The sequence below is a fragment of the Lycium barbarum genome, chromosome 1 (genome assembly GCF_019175385.1).
Source record: "Lycium barbarum isolate Lr01 chromosome 1, ASM1917538v2, whole genome shotgun sequence".
Lineage (NCBI taxonomy): Eukaryota > Viridiplantae > Streptophyta > Magnoliopsida > Solanales > Solanaceae > Lycium > Lycium barbarum.
In genome coordinates, this window is record NC_083337.1 from 19,503,196 (window position 1) to 19,530,215 (window position 27,020).

A 27,020-nucleotide genomic window follows, 5' to 3' on the forward strand; every position below is an offset into this window, starting at 1 on the left:
ATCTCAATCATCATATACTCGCTGATTAGATGGGTTGCGTATATAACGCCATAGCCCTTTCTTCTTCCACCAACAAATTATGTCATACATATGTAAAACATCAAAAGGCTCCCTTCGGAGAAACTTTTAGTTCAAAATGGGAACTTCTTCCCCCTTTTCATTTGTCTCCTTCGAGACTTAAAAATCAAATATGAAATGTATATGAATAAAGAAACCTCCTGAATTCCCCCTTCGGGGTTTAGACACCATTATGGAAACATACGACTTGCGGATGCCCCTTTGGGACTTAAGAAGTCAAGGAACAATCATAAAAGGTCTACAGGAACATCAAAGACTGAATTACTCCTAGTGCTTCTAAGAGTAGGGTAATATGGAAGCTCGCTTACTCGTTTGTTCGTTCATATCATAGGATAATGCCAAAATGAAAGAAAGGATAACCTTAAAATACCTTTTTTTGTCGCCTTAACTTTAACTACTCAACACTTGTCCTCCCAAGCTCATAAATCTATATTCAAGAGAATTCATACTATTGTTAGGGTTATCGTCATATGCTTATCTTAAGCCTTCAATTTAAATCTTTTTAGAATCTGCCAAAATTCGGGCAGCATATCCCCTGTTTATATCCCTACCCCGAAATCACAATACCAACAACCAAAAACAACAATAACAACACTAACATCAACAACATCATTATCAATACCAATATACTCCATTCAATCCCAAAACTTCTTTTCATAATCAATCCATAATAACAACTTCACAGCCCCTTATACACTCGTATACGACAATTCCTTAACATCATTATTGTCCCTCATAATAAGATTATACTCAAAACATACTAATAATTATAACTCAAATAAATTCACAATTCAAAATATCATCAAATGCATATTTGAACTTTCCTCCAACTTTCTTCTCCTCAACGCTTAACATCATTACCAAACTAACTCATAAACATGAAACTAATATGAAATCTTACCTCAAAATTCAAGAACACTTCAATTCCATGGTTTCTCCACCTTAAAAATACTCACCCAACATCTTCAAGAAGAGGAGACAAGTGTAGACCTCACTTGGAAACCCTTAACCACTTTAATCTTTACTTTGATCCTTGGTTTAGGCTTGGAAATATGTTGGAATATGTTTGGAGAACTTTCTAGGACTTCCTAGGACTTGGGGCTATGCTAAAAATGAAATAAAATGACCAAAATTCTCATATAGACTTGTACGAATATATGCGCTTGTTGTAGAAGTTGGAAGAATGTTTTAGAGGATTTGGGATATGTTTAGAGAGGTTTGGACATTAGATGAATGTAGTGGAAAATTCTAGAGAGGTATGGAGGTGAGAGATGGTGAAAAATGGATGAAAAATGATGAGTCAGAGGGGTATTTCTAGGTGTGTGGGTCAGATTAGGCTCCATTGGGCCGAATTAGTGGGCCTTAGGTGAGTTTCTAGAGAATTCGCGTAGATTCGTAAGCTTCTGGCAGTCCGTCTTAAAATGCTCATAACTCTCTACTCCAATGTCGTTTTGACGAACGGTTTGTGCGTTATAAACTAGACTTCCTGAACTTCAATTTAGGGTTTTGTTTCACTTCAAAACTCCTGATATACTACGAGATATATCCCTCTAAAGTTGACCCAAAGTTTCTGTCTAAAATTCTGCCAACCTTTTCCAAATTTTCGACAAACTTATTTTCTTCGATTTGCTTGGTCCCGGAATCTTCCGAAACTCTCCATACATGATATTTATCATTAATTATACGTGATAATGGTCATGTCCTTTGGTTCCAAGGTTGTCCTTGCCGGTTACGACTTACGAGATCATAATTTATCCTTTACCTCATTGTTACGCATTTCTCATGGCTTGTACCTTCCAAAACTTCGTGGGACGTCTCTGATACTCCATTAGTACGGTGAAATATGTGGCATGCTCATGCTCTGAAAGTGCGAGGTGTAACAAGTAGTGCCTCCATATTTTCAACGCGAACACCATCGCCGCCAATTCTAAGTGATGAGTAGGATGGTTCTTCTCATGCACTTCCAACTGTCGAGAAGCATAAGCAGTCACCTTCTTTTCCTGCATCAAAACTGCACTCAAACCATAACGTGAAGCATCACAATAAATAATAAAATTCTTGCTCTTCACGGGTAATGCTAGATTAGGCGCTGTAGTCAACAATGTCTTGAACTTTTGAAAGCTCTTCTCACACTCATCGGATCATTAAAACGGTAGCTCTTTCTGAGTCAAACGGTTCAAATGAGAAGCAATAGAGGCGAACCCTTTCACAAACCGACGATAATAGCCAGCCAGACCCACGAATCTACAGATTTTGATCACTGATGTAGGCCTAGCCATTCCCTGACTGCTTGAATTTTCTACGGATCTACCATAATACCTTCCTTCGAAATTACATGCCCCAAGAAGGACACAGAAGACAACCAGAATTCACACTTGGAGAATTTAGCATACAACCTCTTCTCCCGTAATTCCCTAAGGGTAATCCTCAAATGTTTCTCATGCTCCTCCTTACTTCTAGAATATACCAGGATACCATCAATGAACACTATCACAAAAGAATTTAGAAAGGGCTTAAAAACACTGTTCATCAAATCCATAAACGCATCTGGGGCATTAGTAAGCCCGAAAGACATAACCAAGAACTCATAGTGCCTATACTTGGTCCTGAAAGCTAGTTAGGAACATCCTCTGCCCGAATCTTCAACAGGTGATACCCTGACCTTAAGTTAATTTTAGAGAGCACAGAAGCCTGTAACTGATCAAACAAGTCATCAATACGGGGAATGGGATACTTGTTTCGGACAGTCACCTTATTCAATTGACAGTAATCAATACACATACGCATAGACCTATATTCTTTTTAACAAACAATACAAGAGTACTCCAAGGAGAGGCACTACGGCGAATAAAACGCTTACTCAAAATATCTTGCAACTGTTCTTTCAATTTCCTGAGTTTTGTTGGTGCCATCCTATAAGGTGGAATAGAGATAGGATGAGTCCCTAGGTCTAAATCAATCCAAAAATCAATGTCATGGTTAGGTGGCATACTCGGTAAGTCCACGGGAGACACATCCGCAAACTCACATTCCACTGGAACTGAATTAATAGATGGAGTATCTACACTGGTGTCATGGATGTGTGCCAAATAAGCTAGACAACCCTTATTCACTAGCTCCTAGCACAAACGAAGGATATGACTTTCTTAGGGAGGGCACTAAGGTTACCCTTCCACTTAAGTCTAGGTGCTCGAGCATAGCTAAGGTAACATTTTTAGAGTGACAATCAAGAATGGCATAATGCGGTGACAACCAACTCATGCCCAAAATGACATCGAACTCTACCATATCCAGGATTATCAAATCTGTCAAAGTACTATACCCCATAAATGTAATCGTAAAAGAAGGATAGACGCTATCTACCACCACCAAATCCCCAACCAGAGTAGATACATAAATAGGGGCATCAAGAGGATCACACATCATATCCAAACTCACAGCAAAATATGTAGACATATAAGAAAAAGTAGAGCCTAGATCAAATAAAACAGAAGCCATTTGGTCACAAACTGAGATAGTACCTGTAGTGACAACATCAGAGGCCTCAGTTTCAAATCTACCTGGGAAAGCGTAAAAATGACTACGCCTTTCTGTAGCCAGTGAACCATGGCGATTACCCTGTCCAATCTGAGCCCTACCCCTATCGGGCTGCTATCCACCTATGCCTGCCTGAGGACCGCCTCGGTTAGGCTGAACGCCACCCCTACTCGCGGTGTGGCCTCTACACCCTACCGGTGTATGGTCCTTACCCACCCTGTCTGGTGCAAATGGAGCTTAGAGAGCTTGATACTGAGTCCCCTATCCACCCTTTCTGAGTCTGGGTAATACCTCTTAATATACCTTACCTCACCATACTCGTAAAATGCATAGTCCAGCATAGGTCGCTGAACAAAATCTGATGAAGCAATATAGCCCCTATGCTGACTGAAAGCTTGATAATTTGCCCCTGATGGGCCCCTAACAGCTGCATAGCGGATTGAACCGGACGTCCTGAATACACCTGTGAACTCTGACCCCTCGTGAAGGAGTTGCTGAAATTCCCACCCCTTCGGGATTTCTTCTCTATCTGTTTTGCATGGCTCTCCTGTGTAATCCCCTCAACAACATGGACGTGCTTCACTACCTCCTAGAATGAAACCCCAGTGGCTACAAGCTGGAGAGCTGATAGGTGAAGTCCGGTGTTCAACCCTTTCACGAAATGCCTGATCCTCCCCCCCCCCCTAGTAGGTAACAACTAAAGAGCATATCGAGACAAAGAATGGAAACGAGACTCGTACACAGCAACAAACGAGTTCCCCTGATCAATATTAGCAAACTCATCTTTCCTTCTGTCCCTCACAGTACGCGAGACATACTTATCTAGGAACACTGAATAGAATTGAACCCAAGTCAATGAAGGTGACCCAGCTGGCCTGCACTCCACATATGCCCTCCACCATAACTTGGCATCATCCAAGAACTGGAAGGTCACAAATTTCACACCGTACTTGTCCACAACCCTCATCTTATGGAGCCTCTCATGACAGTCTATTATGAACTCGTACGCATCCTCTGACTCAGTACCATAGAATACCGGAGGCTTCATTTAGTAAACCTCTACAACTAATCATGCTCCTTACCAGTCATTACCAACACTGCTAATGGCCTCGAAAAAGCCTCAAAACCCAGAACTTTATCCAAGTGAGGTGCCACTGCTGCGGCATGCTGAACTCCCGGAGCCTGAACTTTATTCGAACCTGGGGCTGTTATCCTTGCGCCTCTGCCTGTTGGAACGGTTGGTATAGCCCCGACCTATGCTAGCCTAAGCTACCAATTCAGCACCTGTGCTATCGCATCTGGTATACTAGGAGTAACTGTATTCTTTGGCGGAACTAGTACTGCCGCTGCTGGGCCGGTGTGGTTGCATCTCCCACGGCCTCATTTAGAGCCACTGGAGGCACGGGGCCAACTACTGCGACTCCGCCCCAGTTGGGGCCGCCCCTCTACCACGTCCCCTGCCTCCACCTCTGCCTTTGGCTGCTGCCGCACGTGTTCTCGCCATCTGCAATAGGATGAAGGATAGTCAAATACCAATTTGAATAATCCAGATACCAATTGGAATCAAGTAGCACGAAAGAAAGAAAGAAAAGGCTATTTTCCTAGTGTCCGGTAGCATCTCAAAGATAAGTACAGACGTCTCCGTACCGATCTGCAATAATTCTACTAGACATGTCTTGTACGACGAGATCGATGAACCTAAAGCTCTGATACCAACTCTGTCACGACTCAACCCGCCATGACTGGCACCCATGCTAACTCCTAGTGGGCTAACCAATACATAAGTCATCTATTCATTTAAGTCCATTTTTATATTAACTAATTCAATCAGTTATTAAACATTCAAGCACAAGATAAAATCCAATTAAGTCATGCCATAAAACAATGAAGTAAATGAGGAAGTTCTAACTATTACAAACCCCATAATTTGAAAGTCACAGTACAAGGTCTCTAATCTCAAACATGTCTAAGGAATGTAATCTGTCTAACTAAGTAATCAACAATGTCCGGAATAGAAATAGACATCATAAAGAAGATCTTCGGGAGGCCTAACATGGGAAGAAAGTCACCTTAAATTTGTCAGCAAAGAATGCAGCAAGGTAGTATCAATACAAACATTATGTACCGGTAGATATCATAGGTCGACTAAGATTAGTATCATGCATACATCATAAAATTAATAAAATAAACAAGCCAACCAACAACAAGAAATCAAAAATCCAACAACAAGTCAACCTAGGGATATTACGAATCAAGTCACCTAAAAATATCAAGAATAAATTCAATAGAAGCAATAACTGAAAATAAATCCACCAACAATAACCGTATACACATTGTACACACATGCTAACTGATGTCATTGCTCAGTAGTCATAACTTGCAGGGGACCCATGGTGTCCATATACCATTGGTTCCGGATATTTATCGGACTTGAGCCATAAATCCTCCGCTCCGATAAAAACCTCGGACGCGGTCCATGTTATGTACCACTCGTATCTGGAACGAACCTCGGACCACAAGCCCATAATCTAGGCCACATCCTCACCCCGATCAAATGTGCCTTTTCATATACATATATATATAGACACACATCAGTATTTCTTGTCCTCTTATTTTCAATACTCGAATCATTATTTTGTATCAGAGTTTCACCGTGAAGATCATATGAGCTTCTCACCACAACAACATCAACTGTAGGTTCAACAAAATGAATTGTGGCACGAAGCTCACACAGTCACTCAATCAATTGCATATAGGAGTTCAACCACACACATATCATGTTTAAAGACTAGTCATGCTTTCTCCCATCGAATTCACACACATACAATCAACTAATGAAAGTCTAACTCAAGTAGACCGTAACCTACCTCAAACGTAGAGCTAGAACAATGAGAATCACCTCGCAACAGCCTTTCCCTTCCGTAAAGCCTCGAAACGCTCAAAGTCTAGAAATTAGAATACCCAATTAGTCATAATTACTCTAGTCACAAAATCAATTCAAGAACCATTCTCATGGGCGAATAATTTCTGGGTGTAAAACAACCTAACAATGGCCTTAGTAACCACCAATCATCAATTTATAAAGATATCTAATCAAAGCATCAATTACAATTAGTTTCCATGGTCAAGCTACCATTTTGATGAAACCCTAACTCTCAATTTCACTTAGTTCATGGCCCTAATGGTTCAATTCATGATTAAAAGGTGTTAACCTAATCCATTAGACAATAAACACATGATAACAATCATAAACCATTAATTATAGAAGGTCTATTAGGTTCTAGGGTTACTATTACTATTTAACCATTGGAGACCCATAAAAGGGATCATAATCATGCAGATGATAACGTAATGATTGAAGGGAATTTTTAAGACTTACCTCTCAAGAATATTCTTTCCCTAGCTTGGAAATTCGCCCTAGGTGCTTGTGGGGAACTGTTTTGGAATTTTATGAATAAAGAATTCAGAACTAAACGTTTAAAACCCGGCTACTATTTTTCGCTGACCGCTACAACGGTCGTTATGCCACCATGGCGGTCTCGCTATAGCCGGCAAGTGCCCACCGTAGCGGACCATAACAAATTTGTCCCTCCGCTGTGGCGAGCTTAAACCCACTACAGCGGTGCAGTGCCCGCCATAGCGGACACCCCGATTCCCAAATGAACACGGCGACGAGAGGCCAGCTGCTATAGCAATCCCGCCGCAGGGTACACTCCCCGCCACAGCGGTACTACTGAGGCCGTAAGCTCACAATTTTCTAAATTTTCAACTCTACTAACTAACATTTCATTTGAGGCCTCGGAAACACAATCAAAATATGCACATAGACATAAAAACACCATACGGACTCACCCGTGGCCTCATAATTCCCAACAGAGTTCTAATTTCCTACGTCTCCCCCCGATGGACTCAACACACTCAAACAGCAATCACAAACAAGTCCAAATTTCAGTTCTTAGACTTATACAATCGAGTTTCTATTAGCTCGTTCTACCCTTGAAAAGGTTCTATTTGGTAGGGTGATCCTATATTCTCCATAACAACCGGGAGGGTAATTACATAAGGCGTAACCTAACTCGATGCCAGTTAGTGCCACGAACCGCCAAACCTGAGCCTTGCTCTTCCGAGGTGCCTTGGATCGTTCGTCGTCTAACAATTAGCAATTCTAAGTAAGAAATGACTACCATAAACTACCTAATTGGAAGAAGAATCGATTCAGAAAAAGTTAATCAAAATACCAAAAATACCCCTAGCGAGTCACAAGGGCAAAACGGGAAATTAAGGGTGAAGTCACCTTACCCACAATCTCATTAGTCAATGTCCTTAATCACATGAAGTTCTAATCCCAAATGATACCTCAATTTCAATAAATCAACCAACCCCCCCCCCCCCCCCCCCCCCCCCCAAAAAAAAAAAAAAACTAGCAAGAACCTTTATTTCTAGGATGTGATTCAAGAACTCAAAAGAAGATTCAAGCCTAGAAGTTAATAATCCTTAGATTATGTATTAGAAATCAAAATTTACCTAACTCAAATTGATTAAGGGAGGTTTAAATCAAACTAAGGGTTTATAGACCCTTCTTCCCCAAAATTCGTACAAGGACAACCATGGAAGCTTATGTAGAATATGTAGAAAAGGAATACAAGAATAGGGAGATGAGAACTTATCCCAAAGATGCCTCCACCAAGACGCTCTTCAAGAATTACCCTAATTGCTTTTAGAATTAGGTTTAGGTGTTTGGGACTAATGATTCAAACTTAGGAAGATAAGATAAGGATCTGGTCCCGTCGATCCGCCACTGTGGTCACGAGATCGCCATGGTAGTCCAACCCTAGCAGTCAACCATTTGCCATGGCAAAAATTCATGAATGCATAAGCCCTCGCCATGGCGGTTCCGTTATGGCGGCACTAAGCCTGCCATGGCGAAAACACCAGAAACTAGAAAATCTGGTCTTTCACAAGTTAATCCTAAAATCCCGACATCAATCTGAGGCCTCCCGTACACAAACCAGATATGCACACACACGTTAAAACACGTTATAAACTCACTCGTGGCCTCAAAATTCCCAACGGAGGTCTAATTTATCAAGTCAACCCCCAAACTGACCAAAATGCAACCAAACGCCTTGGGACCTGAATCATCCACTCCCCTAAGTCATAATCAATCCTCAGGGCCTCACAAAATAGACGAAAATCTTAAAAAGCTCCGTTTATCCAAAAATCAACTATTGGTCAAACGCTTTCACTTAAGATTCTAAATCCTTTAGTTTTAATTAGAACTGCTCTGTAATCTCGGGAATTGGTCAAAAAAAGGACATAACGACCTAACGGGTCGTTTTGCCTAACATAAGACAAAGTACCTTTTATAACTGATAAAGATGACCTGATGGTTTGATACTAGTTGCTCCATGGCTTGGTATGTGTTTGAGTTCATAAGATGTTTCTGCTAAGCAGTTGCATTAATGTTTTCACATTATCTATCATGAGACATCTTATCTATTATAATGATTCTTTTTATTTTATATTTATTTGCATGTTTAGCTTAATGGGTTTGCCTAGTGGGATAATGAATTATTGATGAATGATAATGTATAAAACTTAAACCCTTTATCAATTATTGTAACCTTAAGAAGAACCTTGTCGTGTTGCATCTTCACTACCATGTAAAAAAGTGTGTTGAGTGCCTATCTGTTGCAAATGTAAGAAGACACATATTGGATGGTTTCTAGAAACTGAAGGTAGAAGTAGATCAATAAACTAATGCAGTAAAAGTTACTAAGGTAAGTTGTTAGATTATATTAACAGTTTACCTTAGTATCTTTTAGTGCATTAGTTTCTTGATCTACTTCTACCTTCAGTTTCTCGAAACCATTCAATATGTGTCTTCTTACATCTGCAACAGATCGATACTTAACACGCTTTTTTTGTGTGGGAGTAAAAATAAAACACAACAAGGTTATACACCTTTATTCACCAATAAGTCATTTAGCCCGCTAGATAAACCCAGTAAGCTAAACATGCAAATACAGATGAAGTGAAAATAATTATTATAATAGATAAGATGTGTCATCATAGATAATGTGAAAACAGTAATGCAATTGTTTAGAGAAACATCTTATAAACTGAAACGCATACCAAGCCATGAAGCAACTAGCATCAAATTATAAGGTCATCTTTATCTGTTATATAAGGTAACTTGTCTTATTTTTAGGATTTCAAAACTCACATTTTAAGAAAATTTACCTGTAAATAAACTTTAAATGAAATGATAGTGTAAATAATCTGTTAGACTAACGATGTATGTAACTTAAACTCATCGAGAAATTATAATTAGAATTGCAATTAAAATATTTACTTGATTCTTTATCTCTCATTTTCTTCATTTATCATTTTGCTAGTGCCTCATGTAACTAGCCTTTAGGATCAAGATCTAGCTAGAAAATTAAATTAAGAGTTTTAATTTTATGCCCTAAGCATGACAATAATATTAGTTATCGTGTCACATTGTCCATTAGGACACCTTCTCGTCTCAGCTTCTCATCCGTACAATATATCATGGTATTTGCAATTAATCCCGAGTTTATTGTTTGATGGTTCTCCATAAGCAAGTAATTAAAATAATTAATTGTCTCATCATTATGATTATATTGTTTAAGAAACAATCTTGTGTTATTCAAATTTACACACAAACACTCTTAGAAACGAAATGTACTAACCTTGTTTAATTTTACTATGTAAATGTTAGCTTCACCCTCTAAAGGTACAATTATGAAGCTAACAAAAATGTTGCCTAGGATTTCAGCATTAACCAGCCTTCTCTTCCTCCTGGTGAGTTGATACGGAGTTATCCCACGCTTATTTTCCAATAATAAGAAATTATTAATCAAGATATTTTGTTGTTTATTCATTGTACTTCAAACACATTGTAATTTTTACCCTATTAGGTCACCTAGATACATATTGTAACAAGTGGCCTACCTTATTTTTAAGACTACAAATTTTAATTCTAGAAAAGAATTACTTGTAGATATATTTTGGGTGGTCTGATTGTGTAACATCAACTTTCGTTGAATGAGGTATATGCTATAATTGTAATGACCCGTTTGGTCATTTGGAGCTTTTAGACTTGCGGGAAGGGTGACGCGGTACCCGATGCGATTGAGCGAGTTTTGATTGGTTTTGGTGGTTTCTAGAGATTCTAAGTTAAAGGAATGAAAACGGTTGACCAAAGTCAACATCGAGGGTATTTTCATCATTTCTGAAATTTCATTGATTCCACTAGGTTTGGAACATCATTTATAACTTAGTTGAGTCCTTGGTTCGAGTCCCGAGACGTTCGGGCGTGATTTGGTCATTGGTTGAAATTATGGATTTTGGATGTTTTAGAGTTGACCTTGGTCAACACCGGGTTAAAGAGACTTCTTTTGGGAATTCTGAGTGCGCGAGTAAGTTCGTAGCATTATTTTTCTCAGTTTGCATATTTGGTTTGTGTTTGGGGGGGGGGGGGTTCCGGGTGAATTTCGGGTATTAATTCCGAGTTCGGAGGACACCAGAATTTTCTGGTGTCCAGTTCTGGTTTTCTTCTTCGTGTTCTTGACGGAGGTACCGCGATCGCAATGGTCGCGTTCATGTGAGCCATCCCACATTCATGAAAAGGAAGTGGTTTGGGCAGGCCCTGGTGAAAAGCCCTCGTTCGCGAGTCTACGATCGCGTTCCCGAAGGCCAAATTCTTGGGCCAGGTTGCGTGTCATCACGATTGCGAGAGGCTTCTGCGATCATGGTGAAGGGAATTCACTGAACAATATTAAATTCAAAAAAATGATGGGAAACTTCATTTTCAAATATTAGGAGTTCTAGAGCTCGGTTTTGAGTGATTTCAAGTTCTACTTTCAAGATTCTTCATTGGGATAAGTTTCTAACTTTAATCTAAGCTTGCATTCATGGTTTCATCAATTAATTTTCAATTTAATCCATGATTCTATGTATCAGAATAATAGCTTTTCATGAATTTGAGTTTTGACTAAATAATAGAATTGAATGCTTACTCGTGGTTAGATTCTCACGAATTTTAGGATTTTGACTATTTAGACTATGAGCGACCTGTTTTCGCATAAAATTCCAGTTTTTCCCATGGGGCTCGGTTTGATAATTTTGGGTTCATTTTTGGGTTCCGGATCAAAGTATAGCAATACGAGTACTATTGGATTCGTGTGACATCGTAGAGAACTATTTTGACCGGGTTGAACTTTATTTCACAATAAAATTATCATTTTGACCTTTGGGATTTAGAATGGGGTTTTAGGTTGACTTGTCAGACCCGAATCCTTTTTATGGAAATATGGATAATTGTAGAATTGTATTTTAACATAGACTTCGCATTTGATAGACTTGACCGTTCAATAGTACTCCGGAAGGGAAAGGCGTTGATGGTTCATGGCTCCTGTTCGGCCTCGAGGTAGGTTACTGTTTATTTCTTTAGACTCTAATTGGAGGGCATATAAAGTTTATAATGTTGAGGGGCATTGGGCGTGAATAGGGGGTCTCACCTTAGTGACTGTAATGAGCATTTGGGTGGGTATCAATGAAACTGTGTGGGCTGTTATTGTGAATAGTAATTTGAGACGGGAAATGCATATTAAGACCTTCAGACATGGTTGTGGTGATAAATCCACTAGGCTGGTATGATTGATGTTTATGTTGGTCATGCGAGCCATGGTTATAAATACTTGAAATTATTTGATGTCATTATATCTCATCACTCTATGACTTGTATGACTTAGGAAAGGATGATCCATGTTGGTGTTGGAGTTGAAATTATTGAGAGTCCATGCTATATATATATATATATATATGCTTATCCATTCCTACATATATGTCATATGACACTTGATATTTTGCTTACATGCATTTATTCATACATGTGATGGATAAGTCGTAGAAGAGGTAAGATTGAGGTTTCCTAATTGTTATGTTATATGGGATCGGTGTAAGCTTGGGAAGGATCGTCTGACGTGACAAGAGATGTTAAGACAGCGAGAGAAGTTGGGTGTCACGACCCAACCCGATGAGCCGTGACGGGAGCCTGGCCTCAGCGACCAAACACCCCTAAATACTTATCTGAAACATACTGAACATCAAAGGCCCATGAATGGCACAAACTAATCTCATAAAAAGGAAACATCAGAACTCTGTACAATCTGCGTACATATACACACAACATGCGGAAGAACAGTGCCAGCCAGCTAGGCTGCTACATATATTGTACACAAAAGAATAAAGCCGACAAGGATACGTTATCTGACTAATACATACAACTGTCTACAGACCTTTATTGGAACGAAAGCTGTTGAAAGGACGGGACAGGGCCCTGTCATACCCATATGCATACACATCTCAAAAGGGGCATACCATAACTGACTGTAGCTCCAGATCGAATGGAGCGTACCGACCACTTCAAGATCTAGAGGTCCTACTGAGCTGGACCACCTGTCTGTCTCCCTGTACCTACGGGCATGAACGCAGCCCCCCGAGCAACGGGGAGTCAGTACGGATAATGTACCGAGCATGTAAAGCATAAGAGCAACATCATATATATGTAAACACATGAGAATCATGGATAAGATCTGAACTCATAAGCTGAAATTACTGAATGCATGTACTTGTATGAACTAGTATCTGCCTGAATCTGCGCAAACCCGTATAACTGACAATGCCTCTGTGGGCGCATAATATGCATGCTCATGCCTATCAATGAAGGTCATACATCTGTATATAGGTGTGTATATAACGCCTGTCTCTTTTCTCATATCATATCGGCCTCTCTGCGGCCATCATCATATACATTGCTGCGATACTGGCAGCCTGATTCTTATATTGTCATCATAGTGCACCAGCTGATCAAGTGGTAATGCGTAAATAACACCTGCTCCTATCTATACCTCATATACATATAATACTTGCGTATATAACGTCTTTTGGTCACGGGTCAACATATATATATATATATATATATATATATATATATAACTGTAGACATAAAACTGACCCATGAACAGAAGGAATAATCATAAAGGGGTACATGAACATCAAAGACTAAAATACTCCTAATACTTCTAAGAGTAGAGTAATATGAAATCTCGCTTACTCCCTTGTTAGATCACATCATAGGATCATGCCAAAAGAAGGAAAGGATAGCCTTAACATACCTTGACGTATATCAAATCGACCAACTCCTACTTCTCGACTGGTAAATCTACAATTAAGATAACATAAACCTTCATTAGACTATGTACTTCACTTACTAACCTCTTTTAGATGCATAGAGAGCTTAACGAATTATGGGCAACATTTCTCTCATAGCTTAACAACCCTTCAACTTCTCATTCACTTAATACCAACAATAACAACACTTATATATCAAAATATATTCCAATCCATCCCCAAATCATTTCTTAAAACAACCCTAAGTCACTATTTTGTCTTTCATCAACTTACCATTTTCACAACTACCCCCTCTTTACTTAGAATCACTAAAACTCTTGATACTCAACTTAAATACAAGGGTAGAAATTATTTACATACCTTGAGGGGTCAAGAATCACAAGAATCACTTCAACCTCAACTCCCTAAACTCCACAACTTGAAGAAACCCTAGAAGTAACCTTGTTCTTCACCATCTCGGGTTTACGGGGTTCGGGTCTTGTCAAATCCTCACTAATATGATGGAAAATATTGGGAGAGAATGTATTAGGATTTTCTGATTTTTGGAAGGAGAAAAATATGAAATGAAGTCGTGACCCACATTTTTATACTTGGAAGCCAAAAAGGCTACAGTGGTCCAGTTCGACGGGCAGGTCGACGGCCCGTCGACTTGCCCGTCGACCTGCGCCTGCAGATGCATGGATGTGGAATCCTATCGACGCTGCACGTCGACGGTCCGTCTAACATGTCGACGACCCGTCGATGATGACTGGTGTCCTGCAGGTTTTCTGGTTTAGTTCCAATCGCGTCGACTTGATTCACTCAAATTTTAACTCTGTAAATTACCCGAAACTCATATTGGGGCTCTTGTACACGGGGTAAGGCACTTCCTATCTCCAACTCTTGCTTGGGTCTCTATTCCAAGGGCATACCCGGCTAGAAAACCATAGGTTTTACTACTACGAAGACGAGGGGTGTAACATTGGGGATAAGGACATGAAATGTGACCTTTTGTGATAAGGTGTGAGGAAGTAAGGCTTCTTAGGGAATAATCGTAAGGATTTTTCAGTTGTCCTATGGGACGAGAACGTAAGGAAGAGTATTTGAATGGATCAATCTCCGTTATATGAAGAGAACAATTTTTATCTGACGTGCTCGTCATGATAAGGTTGCAAGAATGGGCGAAGGTTGTTGTTGGATAAGGTTATAGAAAGGTAAGTTGAGCTTTGGCATGATAGAATCATGGTGATGGAGTAAGAACTAGTGGTTTGGGGGTTCCTTCAGAGAATGGCTATTGGTCTTAAGTTAAGTAGGAGAACTTACTTGTGGCGAGGAAATCATAAAGGAATAGGCGGTTGTGATTCTCAATAATGGGAGTGTTCCTAGGGTAGTTTGATGTTTTGAGGTTGGTGATAAAGGGGACCATTTTTGGACGTAGAACTTATTGATTTTGTGATATGGATTGTAGTTGTTTGATGTGGAAGGATTATGAGTGACACTAGCTTGACGTCCTCAAAGGTCATGGTGTTAGAAGGGAGATGAATCCCTTAGTAGGTCATGGAATGAGACTACTCTATTTATGAAGTGGAGGTAAAGGAAAATGAATTAATTGGTATTATTGACTATGTCATAAGCTACTGGGAGACAGTGATTTATTAATGGAAATGACTCTAGCGGTGGGCATTGTATCTATTGTTTAAGACTCGGCAAGTTTCTGCAATTACTAGTGAGGTGACTATGTAGAGTTGACGATATGAGAGGGATAATCGCAAGATTGTTAGAGGTGTTATGGTTTGGCGAAATAAGGCATGAGGTGGTTCTTCACGGGAAAGCAACACTTAAGGATCCTCAAGTGAGGTGTCGATCAATGAGGTCAATTAAAGTGGAATATCAATGATGATTTTGGACTAACTCAAGTTGTGCATAGCATTTCAGAAATTGAGTTAAAGGATCAGCAATACCGGTCACTATAGAACATTTGGATATCAATGTTGGGTCAGTAAAATCATGAACTAAGATGGAAGAAGGAATCTTTAGTTAAAAGATTTTTGCAAAGGTACTTTGGTGAAGCTATATGAGGACTTTAGCAGGATTATGCGTACGATAATCTAGTATCGCCTTACGAATTATGGACCAGTGAAATGGTGGTTTGGGGTATTGTATCGACAATGATTGAACTTTTGTCGGAGTAACTTGGGTTGGTCGATATTTTCTAGTGGAGAGACTTCATGAAGGATTGTACATGTGATGTGCCAGATTTAGAGAAGTATTCAATTTTGAAGTTTTGAGAAAGGCTAGGGGACTCTCTATTGTTTAAGTGCGTGGCATAGTACTATCTCCAGGATTGGCCCGTATATTTTGCAAGGTTTATGATATTACGATACATTCTTGAGCGGATTTCAGTGATGTTCAGTCGATAGCGGTGAATGAAATTCTAAATAGAATATGTGTAACGACCCCCTTGGTCATTATAGTCTTTTGAGCACTTTTTACCCTTTCCCGAGCTTGGTTACATCACTTTTGACTCGAGGGGATCGTTGACATGCTTCCCGAGGTATTCGGGGTCAATTTTGGTGACTTTTTGGAAAAATTGGCTCAAAGCGAAAAAGAGTTGACTCAAAGTTGACTTTTGGGTAAACGGACACAATGCACTCTGCATTTTAGGACTTGGGTTGAGAAGTTAGAATTGAGGTATTGGGGGTCGACTCGGTCAACGCGACCTCTGTTAGGAATTTTCAGGCCACGGGTGCGTCCGTAGCGTGTTTTTATGTGTGTCTGTGTATGTGGTTTGTGAGCAGATGGCTTCAGGAGTTAGTCAGAAATTCGGGTTGAGTTGTGAAACGTGGAAATTTTTCTGGTGTCTGGTACCCGCTTTGGCGGATCCAGCACCGCAGCAGCGGTACCGCTATGGTTGTCGCCCTGCCGCAGAAGCGGTCTGTGCCATTTGGGCATGACCTCTGTAGCGGTCATGGGACTGCTGGGGGTGCCGCTGGAGAGGTAATCTCATCGCAGAAGCGGGTGACGGGTAGTTAGTTCATTAAATGAAGTGTTAAATGCCCTAAGTCCCTCGTTTATTACTATTTCGAAATTCGAGCTTTTGGGAGCTAATCTAGAGTGTTCTTGGAGAAGATTCTTGGTGGTAAGTCCTTTTAATCCCTTTGTTATTCCATTTTTCCTAATCATCTTAGAATCCCTCTATCTTGTTAGTTTCTTTAAGTGATGGAAGATTAAAAGTGGGTTTAATGAATATTCTTTCTAGGCTTCTAAATCATGAAATATTGGTTGTTTAAGCATTGAATTGTTGATTAGAATCCCTTATTTCATAGTTTTTTTCCTAATTAGAGGCTAATTTGTGGAATTGGAAGTTAGGGTTTATACCCAAAATTGGGGGTTTTGCCTAGAATCCGAAATTGAGTAAATTGTTGATTATTCTAGCTTGCTATTGATGGGAACTAATCACCTAGGGGTTTAATTTCATGTTGGGACCTTTAGATTCCTAATTTCACCTTTCTAGTCCATAAATCGGGAATTTGGGTCTTGATAGAAGTAGTGCTGGTTTTCTTATTCTTCTTGATTCTAATTCCATGATTCGAATATGCTTAAACTTTCTTGATCTCTAGGCTTGAAGGAAAGGAAAGGCTAAGGAGTGATTGTTGGTGCTATTGTTGTTCGGCCTTCTAGGTAGGTTACGGTTTACCATATGGTGAGACTATATTTAGCGAAACATATATTTAGACGATATTGTCAGAGAAAGCATGTAAACCTTCGGGTATGAAATTGAGTTGGATATTGTCTTAGGTTGGGCCCTGTTGTGTGATTGGGGCTACCAACCCCGTTGTGTTGTGATTTGATTTGTTCTATTGTTGTAGGCTTGATGCCATATGATAATAGTAGATATTGGATAGTATTGGTATATCTTGATCTTAATATTATAATATCTAGCTTGTTGACGTTTGATACGAGCATAGTGTTCTATATGGCTTGTGAAGACTTTTAATGATATTGTTAGTGTACCCATGCCTGGTACTGCTGATATTGATCTGATTATTGATGTTGAACTCATACATTGCACACATTCTCATCCTTCATGATATACTATTGATACTTTGATGATACTTTAAGAAACACTGTGATGAGCTGGGCTCAGTTGGATGAGAGAGACGTGAGTACCGATATCTGATGGTTGTCCCAAAATCGTGGTTGTGTGGTAGCGATTCCCAGGGTTTGTGATGATCCGGTATCCGGGTTGTCACCGGACCGTGAGGTACATGGACTCCGCGAGTCCCCCTTGGGTTGTGCTGCCGAGACATCGATACTTCCGTCCGGAGTACATGAGTACACAACATTGCATTGCATCCACATTTCATACATTATTGCATTTCATTCCATTATGGGTTTATGTTGATGATATGATCATATACTTGTGTTATTTGGATACAGATTGATTATATTGAGACTTGGTACACTTTTGTTTAGTTGGTATAACCTAGGTGATTACGTGTACTTGGTTTCTGATTTGTGTTGACTTATACTTGTTGATTTACCTGTTTATCTTACTTTATTGTCTGGATTATGTTAGCTAAACTTAGTCAGCCTATGATACCTACCAGTATTGTGGTTTTATACTAACCTGCACTTGTTGCATTCTTTTATGAATCCAGAATTCTAGGTGGGATCGACCTCTGTTTCTCGTGGCTGATAGTCGCTCCAAGAGTTGTTTAGAGTCTACAGGGTGAGCATGAGATGTTCGCCTCCTTGAAGATTCTTCTTTATTTATGTTTTATTTTCTATTCCGAGACATGTTCAAACTTGATCTATTATTGATATTCCAGACTTGTATATTCTAGTTAGATGCTCTTATATGGATTAGACCAGACTCTGGGGTGTATTTTCCTTACTTCCGCATTTTTTCTATATTATTATCGTCAGAATTACGTGATTTTATATCTTTCGCTTATTTAATTACTTATTTTTACTTTTACTATTGTTGGGTAGAGGGTTCACCTACTAAGGTGGGAAAGGTAGGTGCTTGTACGACTTATCTGAATTGGGTCGTGACAAGTTGGTATCAGAGACCTAGGTTGCCCGATCTATTATACAAGAGCGTGTCTCTTAGAGTCTGGTGGATTGGTACGATGAGTTCTGTATTTATTTGCGATAGGCTATAGGACATTTAAGAAATTTTACTTTCCCTCTTTCTTTCTTTCATGCTACTTTATTCCAATTAGTATCTGGAATAATCGAATTGGTATATAACTCTTACTTCTTCTCTTACAGAGGGTGAGAACTCGAGCTACTATAGCCCGAGATTAGGTGCTAGAGCCCGTAGCTGCAACTAGTACCAGATGGCGTGCGACAGCCAGAGGGCACGACAGAGTTAGAGGCCACAAGGCAGCCCCAGCCTGGGGTAGGGCTCCTGCGGTAGGACATCAACGCGAGAGATCTCCGTCTCCAGTGCTTGAGGATCAGCAGGTTCGAGACCAGGCTGTTGAGGATGATGTGGCCCTAACATAGACACAACATGAGATTACTTCAGAGCAGACTATGCAGGATACCATGGCCCGTGTTCTATTCCATCTAGATGCCCAGCAGGCTGCTACTGGTGTTACTACTCCGGGCAGAGTTTCCCATACCAGAGTTGGGGCGGAGACCCTTGAGTAGAGACCTACTTAAGTAGCACGCCTCGCTGCAGCTATGGCTCCCCGTATTGATACAGTGCCAGCCCCGGGGGGTGATCTTAGACCCGTGGCGGGCCCTGTTATGACCTTGACCGATCAGGATCTTGTTGGGAGGTTTAGTAAGTTGGAGACACCGAATTGTTCGGGTACTTCTGCAGAGGACGCTTATGAGTTCATCTTGGATATGTATGACTTGCTATGGGGATCATAGAATCTCATGGAGTTGACTATGTGTCCTACCAGTTTCGTGAAGACATGGTGGAGGTATTTTGTTGCTTGCAGACCTGAGGGTTCTCTTCCCCTGACTTGGACTCAATTTTACCGGGCCTTTTTGTGAAATATGTGCCCCGGGCTGTGAGAGAGGAGCGTAGGGAGGAGTTTTGACATCTTCAGCAGAGGGGTATGTCTATGGAGGCCTATGTGACCCGCAATCTGTATTTGGCCCGTTATTCCACTCCCATGATCCCTACTGAGCCTGACAGGATTAGGCGATTTGTTGGTGGGCTAGTCGGTTCTTTTCAGATTTCTGGCCTTCAGATAGAGGCTATGAGAGCTTTCTTCCAGTCCATTATCGAGCATTCTTCCTTGCTTGAGCCTACTAAGGCCCGTGCATTTAGAAGGGATGGTGAGAAGAGGCAGCGTCAGATTGGGAGTTATTGTGATTCTAGTTCGAGGGGTGCCGGTCAGTCTTCTAGGCAATATCAACCATATTTCGGCCGCAATTTTCACTCAGCCTTGCAGGCCTCCTCCAGTGAGCCACCTAGGCAGAGCGCTCCTCAGAGCTCGTTTTCTCGACCAGTAGACAAGGTTGTTTCAGTCGGGTCCTCAGCTTCAGTTTATCAGTCTCCTCCTCCTCAGGGCTGATTTGCATATGGAGAGCTTTGGCATATTGCTAAGAGATGTCCCCGAGCCAGGCGGTATTATCGGTATCAGGGGACTCCGACATCGACAGGTGGTCGAGGAGGTGCTTCTCAGAGGGGCGATGCTAAGATAGGCCGCAGTGGGTCTCAGGTTTCTAGAGGTCGATCGCAGGTTGGTAGAACCGGCTCCCAGAGTTCGAGAGGTGGATCTCAATCTTGACGTGATGGGGACCAGTGTTACTCATTCCCTGGTAGACCCAAGGTAGAGGCCTCAGATGCTGCTATCGCAGGTACCGTTTCTGTCCGACATAGAGCAGCTTCCGTGTTGTGTGATCCTAGATCCACTTATTCGTATGTGTCTGCTTATCATGTCGTTGATTGGGATTTACCTTGTGATATCATAGTTGTACCCATTCGTGTCTCTACTCCAGTCGGAGATTTTGTTATGGTTAATCGAATTTATCGGTCGTGTTTGGTTACTTTTATGGGTTATGACACTTGGGTAGAGTTGAAGATTCATGATATGATGGATTTTGACATTATCTTGGGTATGACCTGGCTTTCTCTTTACCATGCTATCTTGTTCTGTCATGCCAAGACAGTCACCTTAGCCATGCCAGCCATTCCTAGACTTGAGTGCTTGGGGTACTGCTAGACCTGCTTCAAAAAAGATCATTTCCTTCCTTCAGGAGAAGTAATTAGTCAACTAGGAGTTTTTAGCTTATCTGGCTCATTTATGTGACACAACTGTTGTATCTCTACCGCTTGAGTCCATTCCTATTGTAAGCGAGTTCGCGGAGGTATTCCCGATGAATTTTTCGGGTAAGCCACCTGATCGTGACCTTGAATTCTGTATTGACTTGGATCTCGGCACTCGCCTTATTTCTATTCAGCCATATTGGATGGCACCTGCTGAGTTGAGAGAGCTTAAGGAACAGTTGTAGGATTTATTGAGTAAGGGGTTCATTATACCAAGTGACTCTCCTTGGGGTGCTTCTATGTTGTTTGTGAAGAAGAAGGATGGGACTATAAGGATGTGTATTGATTATCGCCAGCTGAACAAGGTTACTATTTGGAACAAGTATCCTATACCTCGTATCAATGATTTATTTGATCAGCTTCAGGATGCTTCAGTGTTTTCAAAGATTGACTTAAGTTCAGGCTACCACCAGTTGAGGATCAGGGCTGAGGATATTCCGAAGACAGCTTTTTGGACGAGATATGATCATTATTAGTTGGTGATGTCATTTGGGCTTACCAATGCCCCTGCTGCGTTCATGACTTTGATGAATGGCATCTTTAGGCCATTCATTTGATGAGAGCCATCCTCGCCCTCTTGTTGGGTTGTTGAAAAGGAATTGCTTGTTTGCTAAGTTTTTGAAGTATGAGTTTTGGTTAGAGTCTGTGGCATTCTTGGGCCATGTGGTGCTAAGGATGGGATTATGGTTGATCCACAGAAGATTGAGGCTGTGAGAGATTGGGCGAGGTCCACTACTATGACCGAGATTCGTAGTTTTGTGGGTTTGGCAATCTACTACCTCCGATTTGTGAAAGGTTTTGCTTCTATTGCTTCGTCCTTGACCAGATCGACTCAGAAGGATGTTCCCTTCCAGTGGTCCGATGATTGTGAGGAGAGCTTTCAAAAGCTCAAGACTCTTTTGACTTCAGCCTCGATTCTGCCATTATCCGTGGGGGGGGGGGGGGGGGGGGGGTAAGGATTTCACAGTCTGTTGTGATACATCCCGTATGGGTTTGGGTGTTATGTTGATGTAGGAAGGTAGAGTGATAGTATATGCTTCCCGTCAGTTAAAGATTCATGAGAAGAATTACCCTACCCATGATTTGGAGTTATTGGTAGTAGTCTTATGCTTCCCGTCAGTTGAAGATCCATGAGAAGAATTACCCTACCCATGATTTGGAGTTGTTGGCCGTAGTCTTTGCTTTGAAGATTTGGAGGCATTACTTGCATTGTGTCCACTGTGAGGTTTTCACCGATCACCGTAGGCTTCAACATGTGTTACCTAGAGAGATCTTAATTCCAAGTAGCACCGATGGATGGATCTCCTGAAAGACTATGACATCTTTATTTTATATCATCCAGGAAAAGCAAATGTTGTTGATGATGCCTTGAGTCGCAAGGCAGTGAGTATGGGGAGTTTAGCTCGATTGATTATTTCCGAGCGCCCGTTGGCCACAGAGATTCAGACTCTGGCCAATAGTTTCGTTCGTCTTGATATTTCATCCCCAGGTAGAGTTTTGGCGTGCGTTGACGCGAGATGAATCTTATTAGAACAGATCAGGACTCATCAGTTTGAGGATGTTCCGCTGAACAAGTTTTGTGATAGAATTCTAAGGGGTGAGGCCAAGGAGGCCATGATTGATTCTGAGGGCACGTTGAGGATTAAGGGGTACGTGTTCGTTCCTCGTGTTGGTGATTTGATTCAGTTGATCGTGATTGAGGCTCATAGCTCTCGATATTCCCTTCATCTGAGGGCGACTAAGACGTATCATGATTTGAGAAAGCTCTCTTGGTGGCGTCGGATGAAGAGGGATACAGCCGATTTCGTGGCTAAGTGTGGTAATTGTCAGCAAGTAAGTATGAGCACCAGCAACCCGGTGGTGTACTTCAGAAGATGCACATTCCCGTGTGGAAGCGGGAGAGGATCATTGATTTTGTTGTGGGTCTCCCATAGACCCTGGTAAGTTTGACTCGATTTGGGTGATAGTTGATCAGTTGACTAAGTCTGCTCATTTCATTCCTGTTCAGATTTCCTATACCGCGGAGAAGTTATCCAAGTTGTACATTCGGGATATTATGAGATTGCATGGGGTTCCTATTTCTATCATATCTAATCGGGATACTATCTTCACTTTCCATTTCTGGAGCTTTTCATGAGGAGTTGGGTACCCGATTGGATCTTAGTAAAACTTTCCACCCCCAGACCGATTGGCAGTCTGAGCGGACCATTAAGGTGCTCGAGGATATGTTCAGAGCTTGCGTTATTGATTTTGGTGATCATTGGGATCAGCACTTTCCATTGGCAAAGTTCATGTACAACAACAGTAATCACTCGAGTATTGACATGGCGCCTTTTGAGGCTTTGTATGGTAGGAGATGTAGATCTCCAGTTGGCTGGTTTGATGCTTTTGAGGTTCCACCTTGGGGTATGGATCTGTTGAGAGAGTCTCTTAAGAAAGTGAGGGTCTTTCTGGCCAAGGTTTTGGCAGCTCCGAGTCGACAGAAGATGTATGCGGATCGGAAGGTCTGACATTTAGAGTTCGCTTTTGGTGACCAAGTTTTATTAAAGATCTCACCCATGAAGGGTGTTATGAGGTTTGGGAAGAGGGGCAAGTCGAGTCCGATGTACATTGGGTCATTTGAGATTCTTGGTTGTGTGGGCGATGTTGCTTATAAGTTGGCCTTGCCGCCAGGCTTGGCGTGAGTTCATCCGATATTCCATGTGTCTATGCTGAAGAAGTACCATGCCGATGGTACTTATATTGTTCGTTGGGAGTCAATATTGCTTGATAAGAATTTGACCTATGAGGAGGAGCCTATTGCGATTTTAGATAGGCAGGTTCGAAAGTTGAGGTCCAAGGAGATTGCTTCTATGAAGGTGCAATGGAAGCATCGTCCTGTTGAGAAGGCTACTTGGGAGAGAGTCTGATATGCATAGCCGATATCCCCAGTTATTCGCTGTTTCAGGTACTCCTCCGTTCTTTTCCCCTCTTTGCTCGAACACGAGCGATGGTTCAATTATTATCTGATGTAATGACACACTTGGTCGTTATAGTCTTTTCAGCACATTTGTACCTCTCCCGAGCTTGGCACTTTTGACTCGAGGGGACCGTTGACAGGCTTCCAGAGGTGTTCGAGGTCGATTTTGGTGACTTTTGGGAAAATTGGCTTAAAGCAAAAAATAATGGACTCAAAGTTGACTTTTGGGTAAATGGACCTTTTTCAAAAATTCGCCGATTCTAAGAAGTTCGAATGGTCATTTAGAACTTGTGTGCATATCTGTTTCGGTTCCTAATGCACTCAGGTGCATTTTGGGACTTGGGTTGGGAAGTTAGAATTGAGTATCGGGGGTTGACTCGGTCAACGAGACCTCCGTTGGGAATTTTGAGGCCCCGGTTGTGAAGCTTGAGAATTTTTCAGGTATCTAGTGCCCGCTGTGGTAGCACCAGCGCTGCTGCAGGAGTACCGCTATGGCAGTCGCTATGCCGCTGAAGCGTCCTATGCCATTTAGGCATGACCGCTGTAGCATGGGATAGCTAGAGCGGTAATCTCGTCACGGAAACAGTAATGGGCAGTTAGTTCATCAAATGAAGTGTTAAATGCCATAAGTCCCTTATTTATTACTATTCTGAAATTTGAGCTTTTGGGAGCTAATCTAGAGTATTCTTAGAGAAAATTCTTGGTGGTAAGTCCTTCTAATCCCTTTGTTATTCCATTATTCGTAATCAGCTTAGAATTTCTCTATCTTTATAGTTTCTTGAAGTGATGGAAGATTAAAAATGAGTTTAATGAATATTCTTTCTAGGCTTCTAAATCATGAGTTGTTGGTTGAGTTATCTTCTTTAAGCATTAAATTCATGATTAGAATCCCTTATTTCATAGTTTCTTCCTAATTAGAGGCTAATTTGTGGAATTGGAAGTTAGGGTTTATACCCAAATTTGGGGGGTTTTGCCTATAATCTGAAATTGAGTGAATTGTCAATTATTCTAGCTTGCTGGGGATGGGAATTGATCACTAGGGGTTTAATGTCATGTTGGGACCTTTAGATCCCTAATTTCACCCTTCTAGTTCATAAACCCTATTTCATAAGCTGGGGATTTGGGTCTTGATAGAAGTAGGGTTGGTTTTGTTGTTCTGCTTGATTATAATTCCATGATTCGAATATGCTTAGACTTTCTTGATCTCGAGCCTTGAAGGAAAGGCCAAGGAGTGATTGTTGGTGTTATTGCTGTTCGGCCTTCCAAGTAGGTTACGGTTTACCCTATGGTGAGACTTCATTTAGAGAAGCATATATTTAGAAGATATTATCAGAGAAAGAATGTAAACCTTCGGGTATGAAGTTGGGTTGGATATTATCTTAGGTTGGCCCCTGTTATGTGACTGGGGCTTGCCATCCCATTGTGTTGTGATTTGATTTGTTCTATTATTGTTGGCTTGATGCCACGTGATGACAGTAGATGTTGGAGAGTATTGATATATCTTGATCATAATATTGTAGTATCTTACTTGTTGACATTGAATACGAGGATAGTGTTCTATATGGCTTGTGTAGCCTTTTCATGATATTGTTGGCGTACCTATGCTTGGTACTGGTGATATTGATCTGATTGTTGATGTTGAACTCATACATTGCACGCATTCTCATGCTTCATGATATACTGTTTATACATTGATAATACTTGAGGAAATACCGTGATGAACTGGGCTCAATTTGATGAGAGTGACGTGAGGACCGATATCCGATGGTTGTCCCAAAATCGTGGTTGTGTTGTTGCAATTCCCGAGGTTTGTGCCGGGATCGTGAAGTAGTGGTATCTAGGTTGTCGTCGGACCGTGAGGAACATGGACTCCGCGGGTCCCCCATGGGTTGTGCTACCAAGACGTTGATACTTTCGACCGGAGTACATGTGTACACAACATTACATTGCATCCACATTTCATACATTATTGCATTACATTGCATTATGGCTTTATTTTGATGATATGAAGATTTACTTGTGTTATTTGGATACGGATTGATTATATTGAGACTTGATACACTTGGGTTTAGATGTTATAACCCAGGTGATGACGTGTACTTTATTTCTAATTTGTGTTGACTTATACTTGTTGATTTACCTATTTATCTTACTTTATTGTCTGGATTATGTTAGCTAAACTTGGTCGGCCTATGATACCTACCAGTATTGTGGTTTTGTACTGACCTGCACTTGCTGCATTCTTTTATGAATGCAGAATTCCAGGTGGGATCGACCTCTATTTCTCGTGGCTGATAGTCGCTCTGAGAGTTGCTTAGAGTCTACACGGTCAGTACGAGACGTTCACCGCCTTGAAGATTCTTCTTTATTTATGTCTTATTTTTTATTTCAAGAAATATTCAGACTTGATGTATTGTTGATATTCCAGACTTGTATATTCTAGTTAGATGCTCTTGTATGGATTAAACCAGACTCTGGGGTGTATTTTCCTTACTTCCGCTTATTTTCTATATTATTATCGTCAGACTTACGTGATTTTATATCTTCCTCTAATTTAATTACTTGTTTATGCTTTTACTATTGTTGGGTTGAGGGTTCACCCACCGAGGTGGGAAAGATAGGTGCCCGCGCGACTTATCTAAATTGGGTCGTGACAATATGGGAATTGGAGATTGAGACAAAGGCATGGTTGAACTAGAAAATGAAGGAGTAAGGTACATCTTTAGAAAAGGAAAGGATTGAATTCAAAGTAATGGGATTACTTGAGTCAGGTATGGATCATGGTGGTGTTTTTTGCATCATTCAGATAGGGTGAAATTGTTAAGTACACGTGGTGAAGGAAGTCTATGGAAATTGACTAAATTTTATGGCGAAGTTCCATTGGGTTTTGCGATTGGTGACTAGTGAGAAGAAAATTCTAGGTGTCTGACGTGATAGGATTGATAGAGA

The 27,020-nt window shown here is 40.9% G+C and overlaps 1 long non-coding RNA gene across 1 annotated transcript in view; it reads left to right on the plus strand.

Annotated features, from left to right (window-relative positions):
• LOC132633152 (uncharacterized) overlaps nucleotides 1-18,737 on the plus strand; it is a 34,762-nt gene extending 16,025 nt beyond the window's left edge. The window contains exon 3 of the long non-coding RNA XR_009579603.1: nucleotides 18,477-18,737. This is a non-coding gene — a long non-coding RNA (uncharacterized LOC132633152). The remainder of the gene's footprint in view (nucleotides 1-18,476) is intronic.
• The last annotated feature ends 8,283 nt before the right edge of the window (nucleotides 18,738-27,020 follow it).